General features: G+C 39.5%; 1 long non-coding RNA gene and 1 pseudogene across 1 annotated transcript; both read left to right on the plus strand.

Annotated features, from left to right (window-relative positions):
• Positions 1–2,502: 2,502 nt before the first annotated feature.
• On the plus strand, positions 2,503–6,883 carry LOC117306876. The gene is made up of 4 exons (XR_004520995.1): positions 2,503–3,706; positions 5,026–5,209; positions 5,612–5,866; positions 6,548–6,883. It is a non-coding gene; the product is annotated as an uncharacterized LOC117306876 (long non-coding RNA).
• A 3,887-nt stretch (positions 6,884–10,770) lies between these two features.
• On the plus strand, positions 10,771–18,390 carry LOC117307378 (annotated as a pseudogene).
• Positions 18,391–21,566: the final 3,176 nt, after the last annotated feature.

Here is a 21,566-nt window from a genome sequence, read left to right on the forward strand (position 1 = left end):
TTTCTCCAGTCAGAGACAGTGAACAACTGAGGCATCTGTTGACGGTGGGCCAAAATGGTGAACATTTTGAGGGAGCCCAGCAGTGAGGTGAGCTCCAGTCCAATGAAGCTTCAAGAGCTATGATGGGCCTGTTATCTATGGATATGTGTGGTATGTGGACGTACATTGGAGTTCGCCAAAGGACCAAGGTAAAAACAACTTGGCCACATCCGACCTCCACTTTTTAGTACACTTCACCTCTTTGCTTGGACTTAGTGCAATTTTTTGTTATTTATTTTATTTTTATAAAATCTCTTGTGCAACTGAAGAAAAAAACAAAAATCTAGTAAGGTTTCCTGAGACATTGATGTACATTTTACTGCTGTACAATGAAAAACATACAATGGAATTTCACAAGATGATTAGATCATTTGAACTGAATGAACTTATAAACTTTTCTCTTTTGAGCTGTGATTATTTCTAAGAAGAAAGGATGTTAAAGTAAGTTAGTGACCTTTCCTAAAAAAAATATAAAAATCATTATAGTGATAGAACACAATAGTGGAGGTCGGATAATGCTAGTTGACATAAATCAAGATCAAGATCAAGACAAGATGAAGACTGCAAAGAGTAAGAGAAGATCTAACCCGTTCTCTTGCAGAGTCCCACCCCTCGTACCACCCCTCCCCTCATGACATTCGACGACCTTGTTGATGTTGTCCTTGCTTGTGCTGCTTTTGAGGCGACTGCAGAATTTCTCAGCATTTCTTGATGTGCATATTGGTCGAAGCCAATGATGCTTTTTAATTAGGTGACTAGTCTTACTGGAAATTTCTGTTGGAGATGATACTTCAAGTCGTCAGTTGTCATGTTAATGAATAATTGTCATGATTTAATATTTTAAATAGCATAATTGTTTATAAAGGATCAATAGAACAAAATTCTTCTTTAAAACATTCAGAATAATTTTCATTAATTTAAAAAAAAAAAAACGATGTAGCACAAAACCAGCTACCATGAGTGCATTACAGTCCAATCACCATTCAATTGATGACTTATGTTTGATTTTGGAATATTTTAAATATATTATTTAGATATTAAGCTAAATTGATATTTACATATTCCTTATATCAGCATTACATCGATTTTAAATGAACACATTTCCAACTGGATATAAATAACATTGAAAGATTAAATAAAGCAACAAAAAAAAAAGCTGAAACCCTTGCTTATTTTAGATATTGTTTCTTGTAAAAGAATAGAGGTAAACCTTTTAGAAAACACTTGACTTTTAGTGCTCCCAAACTGAAAATCGTTCATACAAAAGCTTACATAAATACTTACGCAAATTATTCGTGAGCGCTGCGAAAAGAAGAGGAAAAAAAAAGAGAAGCTGAAGAATATGGGAGAGAAGAAAAGGAGTTGAAATAGAGCAGATCATCTATGGGGAAGAGATGCCAGAAGTACATAAAGGTTTGTATGAATGGTGAGATAGTAAAGGCCTAGAGTATTATTAGTGTTGGCCTAGAAATAAGACTAACTATCTATTTATCAACAGGTTTAATGGCAACAGGTTAAGTATAAGGTGTGACTGGTGTAGTACTTAGTCTTGTTTCAAAGATGCTAAGGACAGAAAAAAACAAGTCCTTAAAAGAGCTTAAGATGTCTTGAACCAAAACTAAGAACTACGCCGTCATCACCAGTAAACCCCGAGCTGAAGTAGATGATGAAGACTCTCCCTTTTGATGTCCCTGATGAGTGACTGGAAGCAAGTCTAGTCAGCTTTTTGCAGCAAAGGTCAAGTATAACAGGTCAAGTATAAAGTAGGAGTGTCTGGGTGAGTATGAAAGAACATTAACCTCTTTTCTCAACAGCGACTAACTTTTCTCTTCACAGCGTTTAACACTTTTTTTCCGCAGCCTAACTGGCCTTCTCAGGCTACACTCTTTTTGTTTTGTTTTCCAGTCTGTAACCAGTTCTTGCTAAAGTGGATGCTGTGGCTAGCTAATTGTGCACAGATGACAGCTGTTTGGTAAAGTATTAGTGTATCAGGTAAAGTATCGGGTAATAGTGAACCTGACCTTGGCTTAATGATGAGGTACCCCAAAATGCTAACTTTTATAGAATTGTTTTCTCTCCAGATCTTGTTATGAAGTGATTGGTGTGCTGAAATCTTCTTTTCTACTTGCTGAGGTGACCAGCTGGAACTTGGGACATGCAAAGAATTTGGTAATGTATTGAGGTATTTAAATAACAAGTTACTGACGCCGAAACTACCAACATAATGAGACAATAACTCAAACCAGAAAATCTAAGGATTGTATACAAATCTAAGCATAACTTTTTTATGAATTTGGAATCCTTACTAAAATAGTTGAGGAGGGCTCTGCTCGCAAATTATTCTCAAGATATATAAATTAGGGAATTTTCCCCCTGTAAATGGAGTTTGCAAAAAGTCAAAAACAGACTACTTGGAAAGTTTATTAAAAAACACATTTTAAATCATGTCCAACTTTTTTATGAATTTGGAATCCTTACTAAAATAATTGAGGAGGGCTCTGCTCGCAAATTATTCTCAAGATATATAAATTAGGGAATTTTCCCCCTGTAAATGGAGTTTGCAAAAAGTCAAAAACAGACTACTTGGAAAGTTTATTAAAAAGCACATTTTAAATCATGTCCAACTTTTACTTGGTAGCATGTTAAATAACATGCTGCCAATATTGCTAAGGTTAATGTTGTGGCATGCTTTTTGTTCACAGTTGGCAGGTATGGGACACTGTGGCTGACTTTGCTTTGGTAAAGTATAGGGGTCATATCAAGTGAACTTGAAGAGGTACGCCAAAATGCTAACCTTTATAGAAACATTTTCTTCCAGAAAGCTGATCATGTGTGGTGAAATCTTCTTTTCTATTCGCTGAGGAGATGACTATACAAGCAGGGACTGGGGTCATGCACAAGGTTTGGTAATGTATCGGTTATAAGATCACACAAGCGCAAGTGGAATACGAGTAAAACGTAGCGCTTCTGCGTTCCATATCCAACCAGGCTGAAGGCTGAGTTGGGTATGGGATGCAATTGCGTTATATTTTCCTGTATTTTATGAACACGGCAGGACACAAAGGATTGAATTATTATTTTTTAAATAAAAAAAATAATCATTCTCAACTTCTACTTTTGCGTTTAGCTTATAAAGCTCAATACACGGAGAGAATATACAAGAAGCAGGATGTGATAATAAGGGCCGTGCCAACACGGATGTCACACTCCTTGTTGCTATGGATTGACCAATCAGAATCAAATATTCAAGCCTGCATGAAGATAGAAGTTATTAATTCATAATAAAAGTTGATAACTTTGGAAGGAAGAACAAAACATTCATGAATATCTCAAATCAATCTTGAATAGTAAAGATAGTTCTAACCAGCAGTCTAATCATTTGCAATTCTGCAACAGCTCAAGCATGATTGACCAGTCTATCACCAAGATTAACTTAAGAAGTAGTTATGACTTGCTTGAACAAATTGAAATCCTTTCTGATACAATAGAAGTCGGCTATTCTTGCAATTCATAACAAAGATATGTTAATGAGAGATCAAATTTTTCTGTGCCTGCTTAATTGTCCCTCAGTTCAGCAGTTTCTTGTGGAGTGATGACTACAACTGAATCTGTTTGGATGAGCATCATTGGAGAAACCAAGTGCAAAGAAGTAGAAACAGTCTGCCAGGTAAGTTTAAACACAAAACTTTTCTTTTAAGGAATATTACAGAGCTGGTTTTAGCTAATAAAAAACAGTTGCTAGCATTTTTTGTTTCTTACCAATTCTGTAATGTTCCTTTAAAGAGAAGGTTCATCTGACGAAATTTGCCAAGGGAGAAAATGACAATAAGCACCTGTGAAGGTTTAAAGTTGTTGGTTGTTCATTGCGGTACCCACTGCTATTATAGGATTCAAACTACCTCTAGCTACAATCCCGGCCAAATCTCGTTGGGCCCCCCTGCCCCCTTTCAATGTTGGTTCCATTTGCCGACTGTCTTCCGAATTCAGGCAACATTGAGCGGGGGGCGGGGGCGGGCAAATGTTTTTAATGTGAATGTGAATGGGAAGTGCACAGGGAACTGTTATTTCAGGAAAGGGTGGCCCAAGCATTTTGGCCGGGATTGTCTGAGTGATTTTTTGAAATTTTTTTACATGCAAAGAACGCTTTGGAAAGATAATGAATGTCCAAACAAAGTGAATTTCTAATTTTAACAGTGATTATTTTATGGGGGTAGTGGTGTTTTGTTTTTTTGCGGGGAGGGGTGGGGGCGGGCAAATGTCTTTAATGTGAATGTGAATGGGAAGTGCACAGGGAATTGTCGTTTCAGGAAAGGGTGGCCCAAGCATTTTGGCCGGGATTGTAGCTACAGACTATCTTGGTGGTCTAGTTGGTGAGACACTGCTCTAGAATTGCAAAGGTCATGGGTTCAAATCCCACCCGAGTAATATGCCTTTGACTTTGTTCACAGAGCTTTAGAAAGTATAGAGTATACAGTGCTATGCTAACACACGTATGTGGTGTATAGGGGTGGTAAGTTGGTAAGACACTGCTCTAGAATTGCAAAGGTCATGGAATTCCATCCGAGTCGTATTATGCCTGTGGATATTGTTCACACAGCTCGCAAAGCACTGAGTATACAGTGCTCACAGTTAAGTTAATATTCTTTATCCTGGAGGAAATTTTCATCTAAATAAATTCATTCCCATTCTTAAGTTTGCAATAAACATACCACACAAACAACTGTTGAAAAATTCATTATTAATAAGGTCAGGTTTGTTTAAAAAAGATTGTAAAAGTAAAAAAAAACCTTAAAAAACAAAGCTTTAAACTGTTTGTGCATGTTCAATGAGTTGAAGAACTGATGAAGCTGGAGGAGAACTTGCTTGCACAACAGCAACAAGACTTGACTACTCATCAGGACTATTGACCCCCCCCTCTTACTGGTGTTAAAGGAATTTGTCTAAAAATAGTATCGGAAAATAATTGTTGCTTCTTTCCCAACGCAGATTAAGACGATGACCTTGGAGATGATTTACATCCAATCTTGAGGTGAAGATTGGACTGTGTGCCACTGTGATTCATCAGATGTTCAACAAACCATCCACCCTTACACCTTCTGTAGGCCTATGAAGAAATCTTGTGAGAGGACCATCTCAGAGGCCATGTTCAAATATTAGGCTGCAGATTTTGGTAAGTTTGAACAAATGAAGGTTCACCCCGCTACATTTGGCAAAGGAGATAATGATAAATTAGCACCTGTGATGGTTTCAATTTGTTAATTTGAAATAATACACTATTTTCATCCTCTGGTTTGCAATGAACTCCATACAACCAGTCTGTGAAAATACTCATTAAAATAATGGTGAATATTTTCAGAAAAAGATTTGTTAAATCTAGCAAAGAAAAACAAAACCTTGAACTTTGTGTTTATCAGTCAGCATGGTCAATGAGTTGAAGAACTCGCTGAAGCTGGAGGAGAGTTTTCTCGCCCATGATGGCAACCAGACTTGGCTTTTTCTTAGAACAACTGAAACTGGCATCAAAAGAGTTGCATACAAAAATAACTTGATTCTTTTTTACTTTCATTCACAGATTGAGACGATGACCTTGGGAGATGTCATACGTACAGTCTTGAGGCTAACCGATGCTTTTTGGACTGTGTGCCACCAACTGAAAAAGAGATGTGTCAATTCAAGCCAGAAAACTCTACAAGTTCAAGTGATAAGGATGCTGTGACTAACTGCTGGTAATGCTCTTGGACTGAGTCTAGCCACCAGCTGAAGAAGGATGCCCCTTACTCTAGGCCTGGGAGTTATTTCTGGTCCAAACTTGCTGCTGGGGCTATGGGTAAGTCTACAAGTAGAGTTTATCCATCAAAAATGGCAAAGGAGAACACTTTTCTGAACTTACACCAGTGAAGCCTTCAAGTCATTGGTTTGAAAGAATATTTAATAATAGATTTTTATATAGCGTTTTATCACAGTCCGAAGGGCATTTCAAAGCGCTTCTGATATTATTACCCCATGCCATAATGTCATTCCTTAAACCATCTCAGCTCCCAGGGGAGTATACAGCCGGTGCTGTGAGTTACCACGCTCCAAGCTAATCATTCAAATAAACCATCTCTGCCCTAATTTTACCCCTGGGTGGAGAGAAGCTAATAACAACAGTGGAAATAGCACAATAGTTACCATATTTGGAGTCATATTAATGCAATACATTTCTCAAAATGCAATACATTTCTCAAGTCAACCGCATCATTGGATGGGACAGCAATAACAATTTTTATCTCAACTTAAAGTTAAAGTAGGTCAAGTTTGCCGAAAAAAGACTGAAATAAACCCCCACAAAAACCTGGAATGGGTCGATGTTGCCAATGCGTTAAAGAACTGACAGGAGATCGAGGAGAATTTTCTTGCTCATAATATCATCCAGATGTGGCTATTTCTCAGAACAACTAGACTGATACAAGTATTGACATAGTTTATCAAAAAATAATCTTCGCAAATTGTTTATTTTCTATCGCAGGAAGACAGATGATGACCTTGATAACACATCCAATCTTGAGCCCAATCAACGATTCTTTGACTGCGCACCACCTTTAAGAAAGATTGTCAAGCCTAGCCAGATGACTCTGCTACTAGTCAAGATGTTGAGGCAACCAACACCTTTTGGACTGTGCCACCAAGGACTTTGTCAATTATCTAGCCAGATTGCTCTGCTACAAAGTAACCAGTCAAGATTTTGAGGCAACCACTACTTTTAGGACTGTGTGCCACCAACTCAATGATCATGTCAATATATCTAGCCAGATAACTCCATTACCTTAAGGTTCAAGTGACATTTGGATGCCGGGGAACGCTTTTTTGACTCTGAAGTACACCAAGTCTAGGTAGATGTCTATTGTCTTCCCCCTACAAGTTCAACTGTACAAGTAGTGATGCCAATATTACATTTGTAACTGTAAATAACTGCAAAGTCAAGTCGGATCTGAATTGAAACAAGCTGGACGATGGGGGGGGGGGACTACCAGGATAAAAGACAAAATTTACAGTCTGTTTGATGTATCAAAACATACATTTTATGCATTTGTCTGTCAATATCATTGTGGCTGGCATGTGTGGGGGTGGGGGTGGGCAAATGTTCTGACGAATGGGAGGGATGTCAAAGCCCCGCCCCTAACCTTCCCACCTGTCTGTTTAATACACCACTGATGGCTACAGATGTACATGTTAGGCACGAGCAGATCAAACAAACAAACCTAATTTTAAATTGTAGTCAAATTTTGTCTTTGCGAGACCAGTTAAGCATAGTGTGGTCATGTGCCTCATGTGCACATGTGCAATTGCTGATGTTGTTTCTCATTATATGAAAAAGCACCAGACTTATTTTTTCTCTAAGAGCCGCTCAGGTAGAAAATACTACCTATAAAATTTATGCTAAGCAAACAATTACAAAAGCAGGATATTGACCATAGATGCTAAACGTGAAATGGTATTTTAGATGGTACCTTTTTTCTAGCAAGCACAGCTATGTTGTGCTTAGCTAGTTTGTGTGCCTTTAAGCAGCTCTTGATGCAATTGGGCCCTTGTCTCAGTTTGGTAAGAAGGTGATTATTGCCTATAAATGGTTGATGGCCGCTCCATTAGGACTTTGATTTCCAGCTTTAGATTGATGATAACAATAAAACTTATACTGTATACATTTTTAACTTCTTTAAACTTGTAGAATGCAACTCTGGTTAAACTTGCTATAGTAATTGTATTCATTTTTTAAACATTAATTGTGCACACTTCTGAACCTATACAAAAACAAAGTCAACAGAATGGTTATATTGTTTGAGTCGCAACTGGTCTCTGTGTGGCATTAGATGGGAAATTGTTTGCTGTGAAGTGTATACATAACTAAGTTTGGCCAAGTGGTCTAATTATAAATAAAACTTGTGTTCTCTGATGTATGCGTGTGGCTTGTAATTCAAGACCTGATAGCATGGTGCTACTTTACCAGAAAATGTTGCTTAACAGTAAAACTGTACTTGGCAAAACTAAGTAGTATACTGGCCAGTCAATGATGCATGAGACATGATAAACAATATGTTGGTGGTGCTAGCTAAGTTTTGTGTTTTTTCTATTTTCTGTTACAACATTTAAAGTGTTCTTGCACTGGCAAGACAATATACTTTTTATAGGCCAATTTCTTGTCCACACCCAGGAGTAAATAGGCCTAGGTACTGCTAAGAGGCAGCAATGCACCCATTTGGTGCTCCATATACTTGGACAGATTTGAAATGGTGTCAGAAATGCCCAAGGCCCAAATGAACTATGGTACAATGTGTATACACCTTGATCAAATGTTTATGTTTAAGCAATTAATAAATGCTGAATTGTACCACTTGCGTGTCAAATATTTGTCATATGTTTACATATAATTACCCCCCCCGCACCCAAATAAAATATATGAAAATATGGCAATTTTTATTATAATTTCCCTTTGAAATTATACCATTAATTGTCCTCTCAGCCTCAATTTGAATATCACTGGGCTGAATAGTAAAAATACAAGATGGCTGACAGGCAATAATACAAGATGGCTGCCCTTAAAGTTCTTAGTGACTATTTAAAGGCACTGGACAACCTTGGTAATTGTCAAAGACCAGTCTTCTCACTTGTTTTGTCCCCAGAAGCACAATCTGCATCTCTGTTTCAACGACTGCGTCACCACAACCCGCTGTCGATTTCACCTCCTCTACCCCCCCCCTCACACCACCACCACCACCACACACACAAATTGGTTTACGCCACTGAAAACACTGAGCTTTTAGATAATTTTCGAGTTCTAAGTTCTTAAATATCGTGACTCTTGATACATTCTACAGTAGAGACCGTAAACTCAAGTTTCATTGGAAGGATGGAGGTAGAATGGGAGGATCAAAACTGATACCAATGTCACTGTAGTCCTATTTCTATATCGCGAGCTTTATTTGAACACAAAACAGTATTAATTATAAACACTGTGCGTCATTGTACCCTCGCTGCTGTTGGCTGTTGAAATTCACCACATGCATATTCAAATGATGATATTGATATTGACGTTGACTCGCCATTAGTCGAGTTATTCTACCATAAACGGAGAGCTGTTATTACACGAAAGTAAAGCCCAGGGAGGTGGGGCAGAAAGTATGGGGGCCTAAAAATGATAAATTCTAAATGGATAAGTTGGGGGAAAGGTCCACAGGGATGTGCAATTTAATTCGTTGTTATCCATTATTCATAAATAAATCCCAACACGTGACTGCGAACAACAGAACGTCTATAACATCAGATATATCTTATTTGACCTCGATGGTTACGAGAATCCGATCGGGAAAGCAATTTTTCTCATGGCATCTATGGTGCTCCTTAGAATTGGAACACAAAAGTTCTTTTAATCACATAAGGAAGTTAGTTTGTGAAAAATAAACCTGGACTCTGGAACGTTTTTCTTCGTTTTTCCTGTCTTGTTTGCAACGATAACCCCATAGGTATGTACAGATTCTTACCATTTTTATTTCAGCTTACTCATTGAGAATTTGTGTTCCGGATGTACTGATGTGAGGGTGCAAAATGTGTTACAATAACCCTAATGAAAGATATTAAAAATTGCGTTCTAAAAGTTGAGGAGAAGCCACAGTGTGGCGTAGTATATAATTCATAATTATGACTTACACAATCTGAGAAGCGTTACGCTATTATTCAATATTTGGGGATACAAATACAGATTTTTGTAAAACCACATTACTTCGAAGTGAAATATTTCTCAAAATGCAATATACTATCCAAAGCTTTTGTAATTTGTTAATTTTGCAATAATATTTAGAGTCATTACCAAAAGTTGGAGCAGACCCTTTTTAATTACCGTTGTTTTGTGGTACGAAAACACGGGTGGTTTACGCGAGTGTTTGTTGATCTGTCTCATTATTTTAGGAAACAATGGGATCCACTGAATGGACACTGTTTCTTTGTTGTCTTGGTATTTGTATCGGCATCTCTCAGTCATCAACCTGCAGTCATGCGCAGTGTGTTTACGACTACGTCACTGCGGAGGCTGACTGCTCCTCACTCAATCTTGACTGCATCCCCGTCAACTACCCAAACGCCATTATCATGGATCTAAGTCACAACAACATATCAGAGCTGTCACCAGACGATTTCAATGGCACCTTCTCCAGGCTGACTGAACTGTACCTTGACTACAATAACATATCTGATGTGACGTCACTGCTGGGATCCAGTGAGCTAGACAGCCTGCAGATATTGTCTGTTAAGCACAATGTAATTTCTTACTGGAATTATAATCCTTGTCAGCTGAGCTCTCTCACTGAGCTCTCAGTAGACTATAACTCCATTACATATTTATCTTATATTCCACGCTGCGGCACCCTACAGCGGTTCTCGGCCGACTTTAATTTAATCGATGATGTAGACTTTGATGATCTGTTAAATATTGATATCAGCCTGCAGTTCAACCGACTGACTCGTGTGCGTGTTTTTTTGTTCCATCATCGTTCCGAAGACATTTCTTTTCGTTTAGATTACAATGAAATACGAACTCTGCATATCCACGGACTAGACCTCAACATCGATATATGTTCACTTAATCACAACCAACTACGGTCGGTAAGGCTCCGGGACGCAACTCCAGATACATTAAACGTAGGCAGTAACGGACTGTCAAACTGGAATAGATTCAACATCAGACAGTACAAAAACACGATGAAGAGAATGGACATGAGCAATAACTCATTCGACTCCTTGATTCAACCAAACTGGGCCGAAGGGCTGGAGTTCTTAAACGCCGATACCAACCTGCTAGCAAACCTGTCCTCGACAACCCTGTCAGGATTTGTCGATCTGACTGAACTGCATGTAGCCAATAATCGTCTCTTGTTCATCTCATCCACTGCACTTAGTCAACTCACCATGCTAAGGTCACTGTATCTCGACGACAATGCCCTGACGTCTTTGTTTGGGGTATTTTTCAACCAGTCTATCTTGTTTGAGCTGTCCATCACCAACAACCGACTCACCACGTTAAATTCTGATTACTTCATGGGTCTGGTGTCGTTGAAGCGTCTGTACCTCGCAGGGAATCAACTCACTAGCGTTAACATGCTGATGTTTCAACTGGTGCCTGAAATTATAAACTTGGACTTATCCCAAAATGAGCTTCAGCTGGTCGACCTGCAGGACTGTGCTCTTATTAATCTTACAAACCTACAGGATCTCTCACTGGCTCACAATCTGATTCATGATGCAGCAACTATCTTGGGTTTCTGTGATTACTTGCAAGTACTGGATATGAGTTATAACTTGATCCAAGACGTGTCTGGTGATTCGCTATCTGGGAGAAATAGAGCTTTGTCCAAACTCGAGCTAGAAGGTAACCCACTGCAGTGTGACTGTAGGCTCACAGGTCTACGAGACTGGCTGCGTAACAATCCACCATACGTTGAGCCTCGATGTGAAGGACCGAATCATTACTATGGGTCAGTGATAACAGACTTGGACAGTCATGACTTCTTATGTCAAGCACCGATGGCGATGGTGGACAAGCAGCTAACAGCCCTGACTGGAAAATCTGTGACTCTTACATGTACAGCTACTGGCATTCCTGCTCCGACCGTAACTTGGCTCTCACCAAACGACACAGAGATAACTCATGACTGGCAAGGAAGATTCGCCATTCTGCGAGGACAAATTCTGCATATCACACCAGTGGAGAAACATGACGAAGGGAGGTACACATGTCTTGCTCAAAACATCTTGGGTGAAGGGAGAGCCGAGGTCAACCTTACAGTGACTACCTCTAAATCAGACGCCCCACAGCCGCACTCACTGGCTTCTTCCGTTCTCCCCACAATGTTTATCACCATTACAATAACGGTTGCTGTATTTGCTGGTATCATATTCCTCCGTCGGTATCGCAAGAAACAGCAAGAAGCCAACTCCACATCTGCAGCTAAAACCTCCAATCTGAAAGTTGGCTTCCGTAAAGGTGACAACGATGACTCGGAGGGAGATTGTGTGAACAAAGCCCTTGACGAAGGCTATGAGGTTCCAAGTGGACAGAAGACCACAAGTAGATATGCGAACAGTTCTGCTACAGGGCGTCTCCAACCATTTCAGACCTACGCTCAGACCTATGAGGATCCTAGTGGAGGCTACGGAGAGAACAAAGGAGATGAAGAAGTGTATGAAAGTGTGTCTGGCCCATAGTTTGGAAAACGGCGATGGCTTTTTACACACAAATACATAAACGCTAAACAAAATTAAGGATGTGGACAACCGTTGGTAATATTGTCAAAGACCAGTCTTCTCACTTGGTGTATCTCAACATATGCATGAAATAACAAACCTGTGAAAATTTGAGCTCAGTTGGTCGTCGAAGTTGCAAGATAATAATGAAAGAAAAAAACACCCTTGTGTCACACTTAATAGTTGTGTGCTTGTAGATGGTTGATTACGAGACCTCAAATTCTAAATCTGAGGTCTCGAAATCAAAATCGTAAAAAATTACTTCTTTCTCGAAAACTATGTTACTTCGGAGGGAGCCGTTTCTTACAACGTTTTTTTTTACCGTCAACCTCTCCCCATTACTCGTCACCAAGTAATGTAATATTTACCAATAGTGTCCACTGCCTTTAGTAGTAAAATTGAAAATATAAAGGTTCACAGTCTTGAACATAAAAATGGTAGACAACATCCCTTGAATGGTAGACACAATCCCTTAATAGAAGACAACATCCCTTCAAACATTTCTGCGTGAAATTCAACAGCATTTGAATAATAAGTCAAACGTGTTGATCTCACTGGTTCAAAACTTGATGTTAAAAATATATATTTTATATATATTTATAATGCCATGTATATAGGCACCCTGGTCACTTTTTAATCCGGGAGTTATTGGAGAGTATTCTGATTTTTAATGAATATCAAAATACTCGTAAAGCATCCTCCTACATAATGCATTGGGCATTTGGTTTTGAGTTTTTATTTCTAAAGGTGGTGGCTGCCCTTAAAATGTTTAATATATTATTATATAATTTGTGATAATTCAAATGTATAATGCGCCATTTATATAAATAGATTACACCACATTGTAGAATATACACAGAATGGAAGAAAATGAGAATTGAAAATGAAATACTGATGTTTGTATTGTAATGTGTTTCCATCGCGGGGTTTGTTCCTAACCCCAAAGCAGCATAAATAGTCATACATTCACTGCACATGGTTCTAGAAGAGTAAATTAATGAATGTACAAAAAGCCTAAATCTGTTTTATGCTTTGTATATATAGTCACATGTGAAAATCGTCTGACGTTTTGTATTGATAGACTTTTTGAGGCATAGTATGAGGAAATATAATTGCTAATAATCAATTTGGAAAAAAAGTAAGATTTAGAAGTTATTATTAGAAGTTTATTATTATTTTTTCAAGAATTACATTTGTAAGTACTTTCATGTTTACATTAGGCCTTGTATCCGGAAACATATTATTAGCCTATGCAAGATTTTTTTAGAAACTATAACATGTAGGCATATATTGGTGATGATTGCTACACTCTAAACACTTCCGGGTCAGAAGTGACCTGGAATCGTTTTCGGGTCTCAGTAGGCCTGACACATTCCGGGTCAGGCTGACATATTACTGGGTCAGGCTGACACGGTAAGTGGTTAACATGGGATTTTAACAAGGATTCTGCGTCAATTTGACCACTTTCTATGTTATTTTGACACACGTTCCGGGTCATATTGACCCAGAAATGGGACCCAGAAATGGGTCAGGCCACAAGGGGCTAGAATCCGGGTCATCTGACACGGAAGTTTGTAGAGTGTTCTTATGAGTCCGGGTAGCGGCTAGGTGATTGTGGGGTTACGGTGGGCTAAATATACATCAAAGCATGTGAAAGTTGTTGATCAGTAAAAATCCTTAAAACTGTATAAGGACTGGTCCGGGATTTCAACCCGTAACCTTTCGCACATAAAATGCGAGAACAAGAGACCAACCAGCAGTAAACGCTAAAGGTTGAAATCGTACAAAATAATTACAACTCCTACACTCATAACAAAAGATTCCCTGTGACGACACTCGGGGGAAGTTGAAAGTTCAAGGACTGTTTTGGTCGATATGTTTTTAACTTGACACTTCCTCGCCAGTTGCAACTGACACACGTTTGAACACACCCCGGGAAACTATTTGTTGAAATTTATTTTCCCAGTTTTATATTTATCAATACTGTGCTGTAAACTAAACAATCTGATACAGTACATGTTATGCAGGAGAGAAGGTGTGGCATTAAAATACATGTAACTGAGTTTGGTTTGCTAGAAAATCATAAACAAACTGTAACAACTTTAATCAAAACCTCCCGGGTCCGTGGGACATGACTCATTTTTGTATGTCTCATAACACGTGACTGTGAACATTAGAGTGTCTAACCTTAGAAATATCTTAGATCTCGAATGTTGCGGGAAGCCTATCGGTAAAGCAGTCTTTCCCATTGCATTTTACGGTGCCCCGTACATTGACACAGCACATTTCTTATACTGTGTGATACATTGACCACACATAAGGAAGTTAGTTGGTAACAAAATAACCTGAACTCTGGACCATTTTCTCCGTTATATTCATCTTGTTGGCAACGATAACTCCATTAGGTATGTACGATTTGTATGTTACTCATTAAGAATGGATCTGGATAGAATAGTTGTACCGATGTGGGGGTGAAAAATGTGCTACGACAAAGCAAGAGATTAATTGCTCTGGAAACTGAGGGAAAGGACAGTTTGGCGAAATTTTTAACTCGATTGGTGGTGGGGGGTGTGGGGGGGGGGTGTGCGGAGAGGGGGGGGGTGTGGGGGGGGGGTGTGGGGGAGGGGGGCATCCCATAAGACAGTGGGGATAAGGGGGAGGGGAGGGGGAATCCCATAAGACAGCGGGGATAAGGGTTCTAGGTGTGGGGGGGGGGGGCGGGGGCTTATGGGCTGATAAGCCATAACTTTAAGTTATTTTGCTGCATGCATCTTCAGATCCAAGTATAATGGTCATCTAAAGTAAATTATCCACATTATCCACCATGTTGTAGCGTGTTGGCGTGGGCTTGAGTTTTGTTTTGAACAAAATGGTGTATGACTAATTTTGCCTAACGACCACGGGGAGGGGGGGGGGGGGGCCAAAGCGGACTTGTTGCAAAGAAAATTCTGCAATAATGGTATGTGTATGAGTGTCCATCCCAATACAATTCAGCAGAGATCTTAGAAAGTTGATAGACTGAATGTCACATAATATGCAAACTAAAAAAGTAGAAATACCACACACCAAGAAAACAAGCATTTCCCCAATGTTTATTCTGGGTGTGGGAGGGAAGTGTCGTAGCCGAGCGGTTAAGAGCACCGAATTCAAACTCGGGTGTTTCTGATAAGCAAAGAGTGTGGGTTCGAATCCCAGCCGTGACACTTGTGTCCTTTAAAAGCAAGACACTTAACCATTGCTTTGTCCTTCGGATGGGACGTAAAGCCGTTGGTCCCACGTTTTGTGTAACGCGTGTAAAAGAACCCAGTGCACTGGTTGACGGGTTTGTTGCTCTGTCTCATTATTTTAGGAAACAATGGGATCCCCTGAATGGACACTGTTTCTTTGTTGTCTTGGTGTCTGTATCGTCATCTCTCAGTCGTCAACCTGCAGTCATGCGCAGTGTGTTTACGACCACGTCACTGCAAAGGCTGACTGCTCCTCACTCAATCTTGACTGCATCCCCGTCAACTACCCACACGCCCTCAGTATGGATCTACGGCACAACATCATATCAGAGCTGTCGCCAGACGATTTCATTGGCACTTTCTCCAGGCTGGCTGAATTGTACCTTGACTACAATGACATATCTGATGTGACGTCACTGCTGGGATCCAATGAGATGGGAAGACTACGGAAGCTGTCTGTGAAGCACAATGTCATTTATTATTTGCCTACAACTTGTCAGCTGAGCTCTCTCAAAGAACTCTCAGTAGACCATAATTCAATTACAAGTCTATCAGGAATTCCACGATGTGGAGAGTTGGAGCGTTTCTCTGCTGATTTTAACTTAATAAGTTATTTACATTTTAACTATCTGTCAAATATTATTGTAAGTATCCAGTTCAACCAACTGAAAACCATTAATAGTGATTTAGATTATGGTAACGGGAACGTTAGCTTATTTTTGGATCACAATAAAATTTCACGTATTCATTTACATTACTGGCACAGTTTAGAAGCCGTTACATTTAATACAATTTCACTGAACGACAACCGACTACAGAGGGTACACTTTCATTTCTGCCCAAGACAACTTGACATAGGTAGCAATAGATTACAACATTTGGGTGGGTTTTCTATAATTCGTCGTCACAGAGACAAGGTAAAGAGACTGGACATAAGCAACAACTCATGCGATTCCTTGATTCAACCACCTTGGGCCGAAGGGCTGGAGTTCTTAAACGCCGATACCAACCTGCTGGCAAACCTGTCCTCGACAACCCTGTCAGGATTTGTCGATCTGACTGAACTGCATGTAGCAAATAATCGTCTCTTGTTCATCTCATCCACTGCACTGAGTCAACTCACCATGCTAAGGTCACTGTATCTCGACGACAATGCCCTGACGTCTTTGTTTGGAGGAGTATTTTTTAACCAGTCTAACTTATTTGAGCTGTCCATCACCAACAACCGACTCACCACGTTACATTCTGATTACTTCATTGGCCTGGTGTCGTTGAAGGGTCTGTACCTCGCAGGGAATCAACTCACTAGTGTTAACTCAAATATGTTTCAACTGGTGCCTGACATTCTTACCTTGGACTTATCTCGAAATGGGCTTCAGCTCGTCGACTTGCAGGACTGTGCCTTTCATCTTACAAGCCTACAAAATCTCTCACTGGCCCACAATCTGATTCATGATGCAGAAACTATCTTAGGCTTCTGTGATAACTTGCAAGTACTGGATCTGAGTTATAACTTGATCCAAGTCGTGCCCGGTGATTCGCTATCTGGGAGGAATAGAGCATTGTCCCAACTCGAGCTAGAAGGCAACCCACTGCAGTGTGACTGTATAGGCTCACAGGTCTACGAGACTGGCTGCGTAACAATCCACCATACGTTGAGCCTCGATGTGAAGGACCAACACATCACTATGAGTCGGTGATTTCAGACTTGGTGATTCATGCTCTCTCATGTCAACCACCAAGGGCGATGGTGGACAACAAGCAGCTGAAAGCCCTGGATGGACAATCTGTGACTCTTAAATGTACAGCTACTGGCATCCCTGCTCCAACCTTAAAATGGCTCTCACCAAACGACACAGAGATAACTCATGACTGGCAAGGAAGATTCGCCATTCTGCAAGGACAAATTCTGTATATCACACCAGTGGAGAAACGTGACCAAGGGATGTACACATGTCTTGCTCAAAATATTTTGGGTGAAGGGAGAGCTGTGGTAAACCTTAAAGTGACCATAGTGACCGTGGAGGTAGGATTCGTAACCATGGAACCCCATGCAATGACTACCACTAAATCTGACGCCCCATCACCACAGCCACACTCAATGGCTTCTTCCGTTCTCCCCACAATGTTTGGCACCGTTATAATAACGGTTGCTGTAATTCTCCGTCGGTATCGCAAGAAACAACATAGCCGAAAAGCAGGCAACTACAAACCTATAACTAAAACCTCCGACCAAGTTGTCTTCTGTAAAAGTGACACAACTGACTCGGAGGGAGGTGTTGTGAACAAGGCCCGGACGAATTTCTATGAGATTCCAAGTGAACATCAGACCGGTAGGTATATGAACAGTCCTGCAACAGGGCGTCGCCAACCATCTCAGACCTACGCTCAGACCTATAAGGGTCCTAGTGGAGGCAACGGAGAGAACAAAGGAGATGAAGAAGTATATTATGGAAGTGTGTATGTCTAGTTTGGAAAACGGCGCTGGCTTTGTACACAAAAGACAAAAACGCTGCATGTCTTAAAAGATTGTGCACAACATTATTGGTAAAATTGAAAATATAAAGGTTCGCAGTCTTGAATTATAAAGATGGTGGGCAACTCGCCTTGTTATAGTAAATATTTGCTCGTAATTCAATAGTAAATTCTCGAATGTAAATTTTATAGGCTACGTAGTTACATGGTTAAGTTTCGAGTAAAAGATCGAATGACGTCATTTTTTGATATAAATTCTTTTCAGCTACTATATATCTACATCAGAGAGGAATGTAACTGCTGTTAAATCTTATAATCAAGTCTATAAAAAGTAAGCTTAATAAATTTAGTTTGTAATTTTTGTTCAAGAGTTAGGCCTATCTTTGTATTTTCTTACCCGGAAATATTATCAGCCTAGCACGTATTTTTTAGAAGCTGTAACATGTATATTATTTGGTGCTGATTGGTACAACAACCTGGTCAGAAGTTACCTACCAGATCAGAAGTGACCTGGATTCGATTCCCGAGGCCTGACACATTTCCGGATCAGGTTGACACGTACCGGGTCAGACTGACCCTGTAAGTGGTTAACATGGAATTCTAACATGGATTCTGCATCAGTTTGACCACTTTCTGGGTTGGATTCTGCGTCAGTTTGACCTATTTCTGTGTTACTTTGCTAACGTTCCGGGTCATATTGACCCAAAAATGGGTCAGGCCAAACGGGGCTAGAATCCGGGTCAATTCTGACTAGGAAGTTTTTATAGTGTTTCATAGTGAGTCCACATTGGCAGCAAAGTGACTATGGGTGCTACTGTGGGTGCCTAAAATTGTGACAACGTTGTTGATCAACAGGCCTCAGTCGCCAATTCGGACTTATTTTGTAACACATCGATTGTTTATGGTTCTAATTGTATAATGGAGTTGGTGTTATATGACCAAGTTTTCCGTGCTTAGGAGCAGATTGCTTCCAAGTCTCAATTTTTTGTTTTGATATTCCGAATGCTTCTCAGATAAGCTAACCTACACTTCGTTGTATAATGGTTGAACGGCATAAATCTGACCCACCAGAACATGGTCCGCCATTTTTGAGGAAAGGGTTGAATCTAGAATAGTGGACGTTTTCAGTAATGAAAATACACACACAAAAACACAAAATTTTAGTGGATTTTATGTGAATCATTATATCGTTATGTCGGGGTGGGCAAGTATTCTGATGAATGGGAGGGTTTTTTAATACACCACCGATGGCTACACATGTACATGTTAGCATAGTGTGGTCATGCGCCTCATGTGCACATGTGCTGATGTTGTTTTTCTCATTATATGAAAAAGTACCAGACTTTTTTTTTTTTGGGGGGGGGGGTCCTATTTCAAAGAGCCGCTCAGGTAGAAAATACTACCTATAAAATTTATGCTAAGCAAACAATTACAAAAGCAGGATATTGACCATAGATGCTAAACGTGAAATGGTATTTTAGATGGTACCTTGTTTTCTAGCAAGCACAGCTATGTTGTGCTTAGCTAGTTTGTGTGCCTTTAAGCAGCTTGATGCAATTGGGCCCTAGTCTCAGTTTGGTAAGAAGGTGATTATTGCCTATAAATGGTTGATGGTCGTTCCATTAGGATTTTGATTTCCAGCTTTAGATTGATGATAACAATAAAACTTACACTGTATACATTTTTAACTTCTTTAAACTTGTAGAATGCAACTCTGGTTAAACTTGCGTAAGTAGTTGTATTCATTTTTTAAACATTAATTGTGCACACTTCTGAACTTTACAAAAACAAAGTTAACAGAATGGTTATATTATTTGAGTCGCAACTGGTCTTTGTGTGGCATTAGATGGGGAAATGTTTGCTGTGCAGTGTACACATAACAAAGTTTGGCCAAGTGGTCTAATTATAAATAAAATTTGAGTTCTCTGATGTATGTGTGTGGCTTGTAATTCAAGACCTGATAGCATGGTGCTACTTGACCAGAAAATGTTGCTTAGCAGTAAAACTGTACTTAGCAAAACTAAGTAGTATACTGGCCAGTCAATGATGCATGAGACATGATAAACAATATGTTGGTGGTGCTAGCTAAGTTTTGTGTTTTTTCTATTTTCTGTTGCAACAGTTAAAGTGTTCTTGCACTGGCGAGACAATTTACTTTTTATAGGCCAACTTCTTTTCACACCCAGGAGTAAATAGGCCTATGGTACTGCTAAGAGGCAGCAATGCACCCATTTGGTGCTCCAATATACTTGGAAAGAGTTAAAATGGTTTCAGAAATGCCCAAGGCCCAAATGAACTATGGTACGATGTTTATACACCTTGATCAAATGTTTATGTTTAAGCAACTAATAAATGCTGAATTGTGCAACTTGTGTGTCAAATATTTTGTATTTAGTTTTTTGTTAATATATATTTCCCCCCCCCGCACCCAAATAAAAGATATGAAAATATGGCAATTTTTATTATAATTTCCCTTTGAACACTAAATAATGCATTATACTATATTGTCCTCTCAGCCTCAACTTGAATATCATTGGGTTGAATAGTAACAATACAAGATGGCTGACAGGCAATAATACAAGATGGCTGCCCTTAAAGTTCTCAGTGACTATTTAAAGGCACTGGACAAACTTGGTAATTGTCAAAGACCAGTCTTCTCACTTTTTTGTCCCCAAAAGCACAATCTGCATATCTGGTTCAACGACTGCGTCACCACAACCCGCTGTCGATTTCACCTCTACCCCCCCCCCCCCCCCACACCACACACACAAATTGGTTTACACCACTGAAAACACTGAGACTTAGATAATTTTCGAGTTCTTAGTTCTTAAACATCGTGACTCTTTGATACATTCTACACTAGAGACCGTAAATTCAAGTTTCATTGGAAGGATGGAGGTAGAATGGGAGGATCAAAACTGATACCAATGACACGGCAGTCCTTTTTCTATATCGCAAGCTTTATTTGAACACAAAACAGTATTAATGATAAACACTGTGCGTCATTGTACCCTTGCTGCACTTAGCTGTTGAAATTCACCACATTCATATTCAAATGATGATATTGATGTTGACTCACCTTTCAGTCGAGTTATTCTACCATAAACGGAGATGATGTGCAAAATATTTGAATATCAAAGCACCAAGTATGCTGTAATGACATAAAGGGGAAGCCCCTGGAAATAAGGTGGGGCAAAAAGTATGGTGGACACGAAATGCTACATTATCAATGATGGATAAGTTGGGGGAAATGTCCACAGGGATGTGCAATTCAATTCGTTGTTATCCATTATTCATAAATAAATCCCAACACGTGACTGCGAACAACGGAACGTCTATAACATAAGATATATCTTATTTGATCTCGAAGGTTACGAGAAGCCGAGCAGGAAAGCAATTTTTCTCATGGCATCTATGGTGCTCCTTAGAATTGGAACACAAAAGTTCGTTTACTTTTACTTTCATCACATAAGGAAGTTAGTTTGTGAAAAATAAACCTGGACTCTGGAACGTTTTTCTTCGTTTTTCCTGTATTGTTTGCAACGATAACCC

This window comes from Asterias rubens, chromosome 2, assembly GCF_902459465.1.
Source record: "Asterias rubens chromosome 2, eAstRub1.3, whole genome shotgun sequence".
NCBI lineage: Eukaryota > Metazoa > Echinodermata > Asteroidea > Forcipulatida > Asteriidae > Asterias > Asterias rubens.